We start from the raw sequence: 10,816 nt of genomic DNA, 5'->3' as shown, positions 1-10,816 counted from the left end.
CCAAACGAAATGTCCTGCGCGCGCTATGCGTATTTTTTTTTTTAAAACGAGCCTTGCCAAACGACGTCGTTTGGTCCAAGGCTCAGTCAAATTTTTTTTAATTGACCTGGCCTCAAAACGACGTCGTTTTGGGCCAGGTTTTTTTTTTTTTTAAAAAAAAAAACGGATTACAGAACAGCACGCACAGCAGCACTGATTCATTTTCTCCAAACCTTTCATTCCCAATTCCACAGCTCCTCTTCCCATCCTCTCAAACCCTAACCTCCCAACCTCCCAACCTTCGACAACCTCCATCAACTCTTCGCCGGTGGCCCAGTGCCGATCACCACCACCTTCTACCGCCGTCCGCCGCCCATTTTTTAAACTACAAGTAAGTAAGCATGGAAAATCTGATATTAATAATTATAGTGATAATATATATTGTTGATATTGATATTTTTTTTTTATGTAATGAAATTTATGGATATGAATCATATTGATTGATTGAGTTTATGCTTGATTGAGTTTATGCTTGAAATTTATGGATATGAATCATATTGATATTTTTTTTTTATGTAATTAAATTTATGGATATGAATCATAGTGATAATCATATTAATGTAGATTGATTGAGTTTATGCTTGATTGATAATATGAATTGATTGGGTATATTAAATATTGATTGCTATTTGATATGATAATTTGGTATATTGAATATTGATTGATATGGGTTTAGGGAGTATATTGAATATTGAGAGTGGGTTATTGAAATTTTCATATTCATATGATAATTTGGATAAAAATTAATGATTGATTGAATTAATTGATTTGTAGATTTATGGAACGATTCTTTAAAAGAAAATTATCTACGGATAGTTCTTCTCTGTCTAACCCGGGTAGTTCAAATGCAAGACCAATTGAAGTAGATGAGATCTTAGCTAATCTTCAAGCAGACCCTGGACTAAGAACTCGAATGGCGGATTATAGTCCTAATATTCGGGATGAGATCCGAAGAGCATATCTACAAAAGGGACCTTGTCAACCTAGAAGTTATAAATTCCCACAAACTAATCAATCAGTAATTAATAGACGCTTCATTGCTCATTGGTTTGATGATCATGATTGGTTGGAATATAGTATTGCTAAAGATGCTGCGTTTTGTCTTCATTGTTATCTCTTCAAATCTAATTTTGATCAAGTGGGTGGTGATGCATTCATTGGGGTAGGCTTCAATAATTGGAAGAAGGCGAAAGAAAGATTTAACCTTCATGTTGGACCGGTTGGTAGTGTTCACAACCAAGCTAGAGAAGTTGCTTACAATTTGATGCATCAAACTACACACATTGAAACAATTGTGATCAAGCAAACAAGCCAAGCTCGCACGGCTTATCGCACTTGCTTGAATGCATCACTTAAGTGCACTAGGTATTTGTTGCGGCAAGGGCTTTCTTTTCTTGGTCATGATGAAAGTGCACAATCAAGTAATAAAGGGAATTATTTAGAGCTCTTGCAATTTCTTGCGGATCATGATGAAAAAGTTAAGGCCGTTGTGTTGGAAAATGCTCCGGAAAATTTAAAGTTAATAGCTCCTTCAATTCAAAAAGATCTTGTCAATTCTTGTGCTAAAGAAACCATTGATCTTATCTTGAGTGATGTAAAAGATAGATATTTTTCAATAATGGTGGATGAAGCACGTGATGTTTCAATAAAGGAGCAAATGGCGATGGGGTTGCGTTATGTGAATGACAAAGGACAAATAATTGAAAGGTTTGTGGGGGTTCAACATGTAACCGACACTACTTCAAGTGCACTAAAGGAAGCAATTGATGAATTCTTTTCTTCCTCGAATTTGAGCTTTTCCAAGCTACGAGGACAAGGTTATGATGGAGCTAGCAATATGAGAGGTGAGTTCAATGGCCTTAAGACAAATATTTTGAGAGAACAACCTTGTGCATTTTATGTTCATTGCTTTGCTCATCAACTTCAACTAGCTCTTGTTGCGGTAGCAAAGAAAAACATTGATGTCAACTCTTTTTTCACAACGGCTAATAGTTTGGTTAATGTTGTTGGAGCATCTTGTAAGCGTCGCGATGCACTTAGAGCACAATACCAAGAAGAGCTTGTGAGAGCTTTTGAAGATGATTGTCTTATAACGGGGCGGGGCTTAAATCAAGAAAGGACTCTCAAACGTGCTGGCGATACACGATGGAACTCACATTATGGTACGTTGATTAGTATCATTTCTATGTTCCCATCTGTGGTGAATGTGCTTCAAATGATTGTTGATGATAATCCTAATGATAGTTCGGGAGAAGCCTATAAGTTATGGAGAGAAATACAATCTTTTGAGTTTGTGTTTCACTTATTTGTAATGAAAGCTATATTGGGAATAACAAACACTTTGTCTCTAGCATTGCAAAAGAAAGATCAAGACATTGTGAGTGCAATGAATTTAGTGAAAACATGCAAGGAAAACCTGCAGTTGATGAGGGATAATGAGTTTGAAGAATTGGTTGAGCAAGCATCCTCGTTTTGTTACAAACATGATATTATAGTTCCTACCATGGATGAGGAATATGTAATTCCAAGGAGATCACGGCGTAATGCTCCAATGAAGACAAATTATCATCGTTATCGTGTGGAGATCTTTATTCATGTAATTGATGGGCAACTTGCGGAATTAAATGATCGCTTCAACGAGGTAAGTACTGATTTACTTACTTGTTTGGCATGCTTGAGTCCAAAAAATAACTTTGTGGCTTTTGACAAATGAAAGCTAGTTCGTCTTGCTCAATTTTATCCTTATGATTTTTCGGATAGAGACTTATTGATGCTTGAAGATCAACTTGGTGTTTATGTTCATCATATGCGTTCGAGTAGTGATTTTTCTCAATTGGAAGGGATTAGTAGTCTTGCAGAAAAAATGGTGGAGAAAGGAATGCATGAAATATTTCCTTTTGTGTATTTGCTTCTTACATTGGCTTTGGTTTTACCGGTTGCAACTGCATCAGTGGAGAGGGCATTTTCCGCTATGAATATTATTAAAAATCCACTTCACAACAGAATGGGAGATCAATGGTTGAAAGATAGCTTGATTGTTTACATTGAGAGAAATGTTTTTGCTTGTATTGATAATGAAATTATAATGCAACGTTTTCAGAATATGAAAACTCGTCGTGGACAATTGTAACTTGTATTATTTTTGTTATGAATTATAAATGGAAGTACTATCTTTCTATCTTTTTAGCATTATTTTTTTTGTAGAAAAATTTCAGAACTTTTGAAAAATGCCAAACATGGCTTTAAGGGAGGAGGCCATTTTTTGAAATTGTGATTTCTTTTTTAGATTTTAAAGAAATAAAAGCAAAATGTCATGAAAGAGGGTAAATTTGGAAAGTTATTTCAGCATGAATTTTTCGTTTACACAGTCCAAATCCATAGGATGAACCGTTTCTTGTTCTTCTACCATCTAGCCCAATTAGCTGGAGCCCAACCATTAAAAGCCATTATTGCCAAACATATAGAGAGGGTTCGGTTGAGTCATGCACTATTTTCGTTGTTGATGCTCAAAATGGCCCGGCTAATATTGAGTCCAACTTAGTGATGAAGTATGCGGGGTCTTCAGCAGGGAAGAGGGCCGAGGCCCTTGGTGAAATAGGTTGGTGAGGGACCTGCAGAAGACAAAGTGGTAGAAGCGATCGTTAAGCTTCGGACACCAGTGTGGTGCCGGCCGAAGGCTCTCCGATACCTAAGTCAGTTACAAGTGGTAATTCTGGCAGAGTAACAGTAAAAGTGGGAGAATAGTTACCCTTTTTACTTGGGTACTGTTCCCTATTTATAGGGAGGTGAAAGCAGAGGTTTGCACAAAGTTCCAATGTGGGACTTTGTGCAAGTCGTTGTGGTGGCGACACATGTCCTGGAGATTAGGTTTGGCAGCTGGGGGCTTCGGCAGGTGTCTGGCACCTCGGGAGTATGTCTTCCTTTGGCAGGGGAGAAGGCGTGGCTGCCTTGGTGCTAGTCGCTTTGATGCTGGGTCTACTCGGTTCACTATGGTGTAAACATTCGTATTCCGTATTGGCATTGGTATATAGATTCTCGCCTAATTTTGTAGAACTTAGTTCAATTTTTGTATTTGTATAATTTCTATCCATCAATAAAATACTATGACTTTTGTATCACCAAAAAAAAAAAAAAAAAAAAAATTCTAATGTCTTATTGGTTGGAATAAATGTCTATGTTTATCTTATTTTTTCGGCTTCTTCTCATAAGGGCTCAAAACTTTTGATTTTGGATACTTCACATGAAGTGACATTGAACCCCATCCTTCTCACAATCTCTTTAATACATATAGAGCATGGGCATTGGCTACAGAGGAAAATACCAAATGTTTAAGCTTATTCTCTCTCCCCGAAGTTAAAAATTCTACTTCTGTCACTGGTCACTAGTCACCCAAACAAACATCTCCGATCACCCGATAAGATGGATCAATTGTCCATGAGTATGATTACAAGTCCAACATTGGTGGGTAAGTGGTCTAACATTGTTATATATACCTACCGAGCCTCACAACCATTTACCAACTTATGATCTTCTAAGGATATAGTTGCATCTACAATGCCCCTAAGATAACGGAACATAGTGCCCTTGGATCAAGAGGAGCCCTTTTAGAGTTAGGAGTAATAAGGGCGGACATTTGGGTCCAAAAAACCGAGTATCTCATACATATTATTGTAATTAAAGTTTTATTTTTAAAAGGTACTGTGGTCATTATCGTAACAACATTATAGTCGTCACTAAAAATTGCCCTTTTATTATTAAAAACCAAAAATATACATAACCATAATATATGAGGACATTACATATATATGGTTCCCTGGCCTGGCACAAAAGCTAGTAATGGACTAGTAATTAGTTTTGTTGCACAACTTCGAGCAGTTCATGACGTAGCCCTGCACTTTGTCAGGATCTGCGCAATATTGTAGAGAAATCATTGCAGAAAGCATGTATTTCTGAATATATAATTTTGTGTAACCAAGAGAGTTTAGAGAGTTAGGCCCGTTTGGTTCACAGAATGGATTTAAGGGGAAATTACTAGATATTTTCATATTAAAAAAATTTATATACAGCAGCAAAACCAGGCTAGATAACTTATAGGTCTCAACCCGCTGAAAAAGGAATTTTAACAAGTAAACAACATTATTATCCTTTTGTAATAGCAAAAGCAGTGGTAAGACTGAAACAAAAATTGCTAACTAATAGTAGCTTAGCATGTACATCATACAAACAGTAAATGTTTATGTAGATGCTCAACCATTCTGCTAATAACTAGAAACACAGTACCAACATTACAAATCATATTATTAGAACTAACACAAATAAGCAAGCAAGTAATTTTCAGAATTTTTTTTTATCAATTTATTTATTGCAATTTGTAAACGAAATGAAAAACTAAGGGAAAGAACCATCGACATATTCAAATTAATCACAAAATAGCAAAGAAACTGCTCAATGAGCTTCGAATTTTGCGATAATCAAACCGGATCATACCAATATGATTCGGCTAACCTTGAAATGGTCTCTTCGTTCTTCTTAAGCTCATCCTTGTGAGCCTTCTCTCAGATCTGGTGCAGCATGTGGCCATGAGCGTCTGGATAAAATTACGGCTCAGAAGTTGTGGGCGTCCTGCTCGTGAATCAAACAAAAGTCTGAGAAAATGACGCCGTTGAGGATTGAAAATTTGAAACGGAGAAGAGAAATTGAAAGTGAAAGAAGCAACGAGGAAGAACGACGAACCTAATTCTTGGAAGAAGAACAGATAAGAGCGTTGCCTAGAGCATCGAAAGGATTGGCAGAAAAAGATGAGCCTGGAGCCGCACAAGCTGCTCCATGAGTCATGAGCGCATGCATTTCTTCTTCTTATTCCTCTTCAATCTACAACATAATTGTTATTAAATAAAAGATTTTAAAAAAAAATTGAAGTCGGCTGTTTCTCAAAATTGCAAAAGGGCAAAACCGTAATCCAATATAACTGTTGAATTGAAAAAATCAACAGCTGTCGATTTTTGGGTTTATTTTGGATGTGTTTATATACATTAAATAGTATAGGGTTTATTTATAATTTTATGTCTAAGAATGGGTATTTAACTAATTTTCTATATATTTTATTTAAACGGTATAGCCGCACGGCTATACCCTTCATTATGAAAAAAAAAGATACTGTCCTAGTTGCATTAGTTTATACTTGATCGATAGTTCTAATATTCTAGTTTCGGAACGCAAAATATTCTTGTACCAGTGGGCTATGGCAGTGACAACAGAATTGAGCCCCATAATTCATACGACTGTTTAGAGTGGCCTATCAATTCTTGAGGTACATACAGACCCTTCAATTACTTATGATACAATTAGTCTTCTTGACTAACACTGCCATACCCAAAAGAAAAGAAAATAAATAAATAAAAAATACCATGCACTTGTGGTGCGGGAGTTGGAACAAATCTTCCGCAACCAACATATGCACTAAAACCTAGGGGTGGGCACTCAAACCGGCAAACCGGAAATCCGAGCCGAACCACACCGAACCAAACCGGAAAAAAATCGAGTTGACCAAAAAGTCAAAAACCGGTCAAAAACCGAACCGGACCGGTTTGGACCGGATTCGGATCCGGTTCCATGTCTTCAAAAACCGAACCGGGCCGAACAGAACCGGTGAAACTAAAAAAATATATAATTTCAATATATATTTATATTTAATGCTATATTTTTAATTTCACTAAAAAAAAACCTAATATTTATCCAAGTTCAATGTCAAAATATCTCTCTTTTCTCACTTTAATATTTATTAATTATATGAAATTGAATAATTTGTTAATTTTCAAGTAAAAAAAATAATATTTCAGTTGAGAATTGTATTACAAAACAATTTAAAAAAATAATTTTTATAATCCGGTTCAAAACCGAACCGGAACCGAAACCGGTTCAAACCGAACCGGACGGTTTTTGAATTTTTTTAATTAAAACCGAACCAAACCAAACCGCATGAATAGTATCGGATCGGTTCTAATTTGAGGCAAAAACCGGTCCAAACCGAACCGTGCCCACCACTTTTGGCTATCAAATCAGGAGCACATCTAAGACTAAGCATGACCTAAAGGAGGAGAAGGCGAAAACTGAATACAAATGTGCGGGAAGAGAGACTGAAACCAGGGTTCCACTAAACAATTTATTCATTTTTGGGCTTTAGAGGACTTGAGAGCTTGAGTTGAGGACTTTATTAACAGTCCATTGGACTTGTGGTAATTGGAGTTGAGGACTTGTGGGATACTCTTTTCATGACAGTGTCAAACTTCCGCATATAATATGATATCAATTTCTACTTTTGCAGATCCTCCCTCTACTTAATTTCTTCCCTCAGAAAAGAAGCTCAGCTAACAGAGATTGGGTTTCGATTCGAATAAAATATTATGAGAGTTGAAAAATAAAACAATTAAGAATATATTGACACTGGGAACACAAACATATATATATATATATATATATATGTTGGATGTCCAATTCATATTTAGTGTTTTGGTGTAAATGTTACACAAAGAATTGGTTAAAAGGGAGTCAAATTAAAGACAGCCTTTAATTTAGGGTTTAGTTTAAGGGAGAAGAGGTTTAGAGAATGGTTGGTAGTTTAGTAGGACAATAGCTTGATGTGGAATAGAAAACTTTTTGAAAGAGTAACGAGGTAATTTTATTTGAATGGAGGAGGAAAGTTACAAAGCTTTAGAGACTTAGTTGGATACAGGGGCACAGCTGGTAGTTTTCAGCTTTTCTTGCTTGGTTACATAAGTGGGCTGCTTGCATATTTATAGAGTTGCTAAACCAACTCTAAGTTGGCAAATAACTAGTTAAGTCGGTTGTTGCACAGTAACCGACTTTTCAGCCACTAGTTGTCCTATAAATCTAGAATTATCTAGTTACAATACATTATATAATTAGTATGATGTTTCTAGTGTAGAGCCGACTTTAACTTGTCAACTTCTCTCAATTTTTCTAGATTATTCTATATTATTCAAGACACAAGTGTGCATTAATTTTAACAATCTGGAGGATATACTTGAGTTCTGGGGGATATCCTGCTGCAGCTTTCTAAAATCATGACATGTTTCTGCCAAAACCACATAAAACCCCAAAAACTCATACATGTTGAGGAGTCTAAACTTCCTAGCTAATAGATTTGTCCCGAAATTTAGATGCAGCTGTCAAAATAAAGGTTTTAGGGTAATCGTCTGAATTCCCAAGAGTGTGATCTTGGTGATTCATAATATAATTTTGTGGAAAATAAAAATAAAAGAATCAGTATGTTGCTGCAAATAATAGACTATGTGTGTGTGTGTGTGCGCGCCCATCACATGAGTTGAATTCATGAATGCAGGCTCGAGTTTTTTCTCGAACAAAATCAACTTTTGTTAGGTCCATTTGGCTGGTCCTGAAAGCAATGAAAGTGACATTACCAAGTAGAAGAAAAAGATAGATTGAGAACATGCTCTGAATCTTCCTTCTTATATATTTAGAATGCTTCCCATATTTTCTTTTCAAGATTTTCAACAACGACTGGCTTATATTGTTTCACGTCCTAGCAAGCTAGTAAAACTGCATGTTTGTTAAACCACAGTGACTCATTAGTTGATGTAATTAAGCGAGAACCCGAGTCAACAACGAATTAGACAATAATTTCTCATTTATGATACTGATTAGCACTGAGAAGTTGATTAATTACGGTCACATTTTTTTAAAATCAGCTTCATGAAGAAGTCTGTACAGCTAAAATTTTGTACCGTGAAAAAGTGGGACGGGATTTATGGATAAAGGTGTACTTTTCAACACACAATCGAAAGCATTGTTCCTTAGAGCAACTCCAGCAGTGCTGGGTTACTCGGGCTGGGGGGGGTTTGGGGCCAAAAATGGAGTCCAGCAGCACAGGGCCAGCCCGGGCGAGGGTGGGGGCCAGCAAAACGGGCAGGCCCGAAGGCGGAAATGGCCCGAGGTCCAAACCGAAGTCCAGGACAAAATAGCTGCCGCCAGCATGGCGTCAGCCCTGAAAATTCAAATTTTTTTTTACCGTTGGCGCGTGCATTGCACGCGCCAACTTTAAAAAAAAATTTCAAATCCGCGCTACAGTAACCGCAACGGCTCCTTGACACGTGGCGCAATCTGGTCGCTCCGATTGGAATTTTTCCTTCAATCCGACGGCAGCCAATTTTTCTGCCAAAAAAAAAATGAAAAAAAATCGAATTTTTTTTTAAAAAATACACAAAAATTACAGAATTTTTTGTGTATAAATACCAACCAATACTCTTCACTTTTAACACCAAATCCTCATATATTTTCTTCTCCTTCTACTATTGTTCACTTTCTCCTCAAAATTTTTTCACTTTCTATTCAATATTTTTTCACTTTGAAGTTGTAATTTTTTTCTAGCATATTATGGGTTCTTCTAATGAAAATGGAGGGGCATGGAGCATGATAGAAGATGTTAGCTTGTGTGAGGCTTGGGTCCAAGTTAGTCATTGTCCAGTAACGGGCAATGAGATTAAATTTTCTCATATGTGGAAAAAAATTCATCAAGCATTTTGTGAAAGGGCAATTGGTTCTACACGTACGGAAATGGCATTATCCAGTTGGTGGAAAGTTCTTAATAAAGAGTTGGGGAAATGGAGAAATGCTTTAGCAAAAGCGATTGACAACCAACGAAGCGGAGAAAATCTTAGCAATGAGGTAAATTATTTGTCATTTTTCTTCTATTAATTTCTATGTCATATTAATTTTTATTTAAATGTTTCTTGCAATTTATATATTTTGTTAATATGTCTCTATTTTTTTTTTTAATACATGTTGCATTTTTTTTATTATTTCTTTAATTTCCATTAGTTTTTTTTTTTTTACATGTTGCATTGCCAATATTTTAAAAATTCTCTTGCATTTCCATTTCATTTTTTTTTTTTTTATAGATTATACAAGCACAAATGTGGTTTGGTGCTACCGGCCAAGGGAAAAAAAGTTTCAACCATACCCATTGTTGGGAGGTGGTGAAGACTTGTAAGAGATTCCAAATTATTCCAACCGGTCCGACGGTAGTCTTGAACGAGACTCCACTTCATGAGACGCCGGCATCGGATTCACCTATGGATTCTCCGATGAGTACCGACTCACCCATTGAAAATATTCCAAGGCCTATTGGGAGGAAGGCGGCGAAGGCGAAGAGAGGGAGTAATTCTAGCAAGAATGCATCTCAATTTTTGGAGGAACTTTCAAAGCACCAAGCCATGAGAATTGAAATGGACTTGAAACAACAAGAGCACGATATGGCAGTTCAAGTAGAATATGCAAAAGAAAGGGAGTATGTACGCAAAGAAAGGGAGTATGTACGCGAACAAAACATTGAAAAAAAAAGATCGGGAAACCATGGCCATGGATACAAGCCATATGTCTCCCGAAACAAAACAATTTTGGAAGCTAGAACGAAGGGATGTTATGAGACGAAGACTTTTTCGTGACGATGGACCTAGCAACACCGATTGGTTAAATGATGGAAACCATTAAAATAGTTTGTTTGCCTTTAATGTCTTAGTTTACTTGCCTTTGATTTCATTGTATTTTTTTTTTGTTTAATTCATGTACCTTTGATTTCATTGTATTTTTTGTTTTGTTTAATTCATGTATTTTATTTTATTATTAGTTGTATTGCTTTTCTTTTAGTCAATAAAGAAAATATTCAACAAAAATCCTTTTTATTCAAAACATTCCATACATAAAAAACAAACCACAACCAAAGCAAAAAAAAAAAAAA

Source organism: Prunus dulcis, chromosome 3 (assembly GCF_902201215.1).
Source record: "Prunus dulcis chromosome 3, ALMONDv2, whole genome shotgun sequence".
Lineage (NCBI taxonomy): Eukaryota > Viridiplantae > Streptophyta > Magnoliopsida > Rosales > Rosaceae > Prunus > Prunus dulcis.
The sequence above is the reverse complement of the archived record's forward strand: the minus strand, read 5'-3'. Positions refer to the sequence as shown.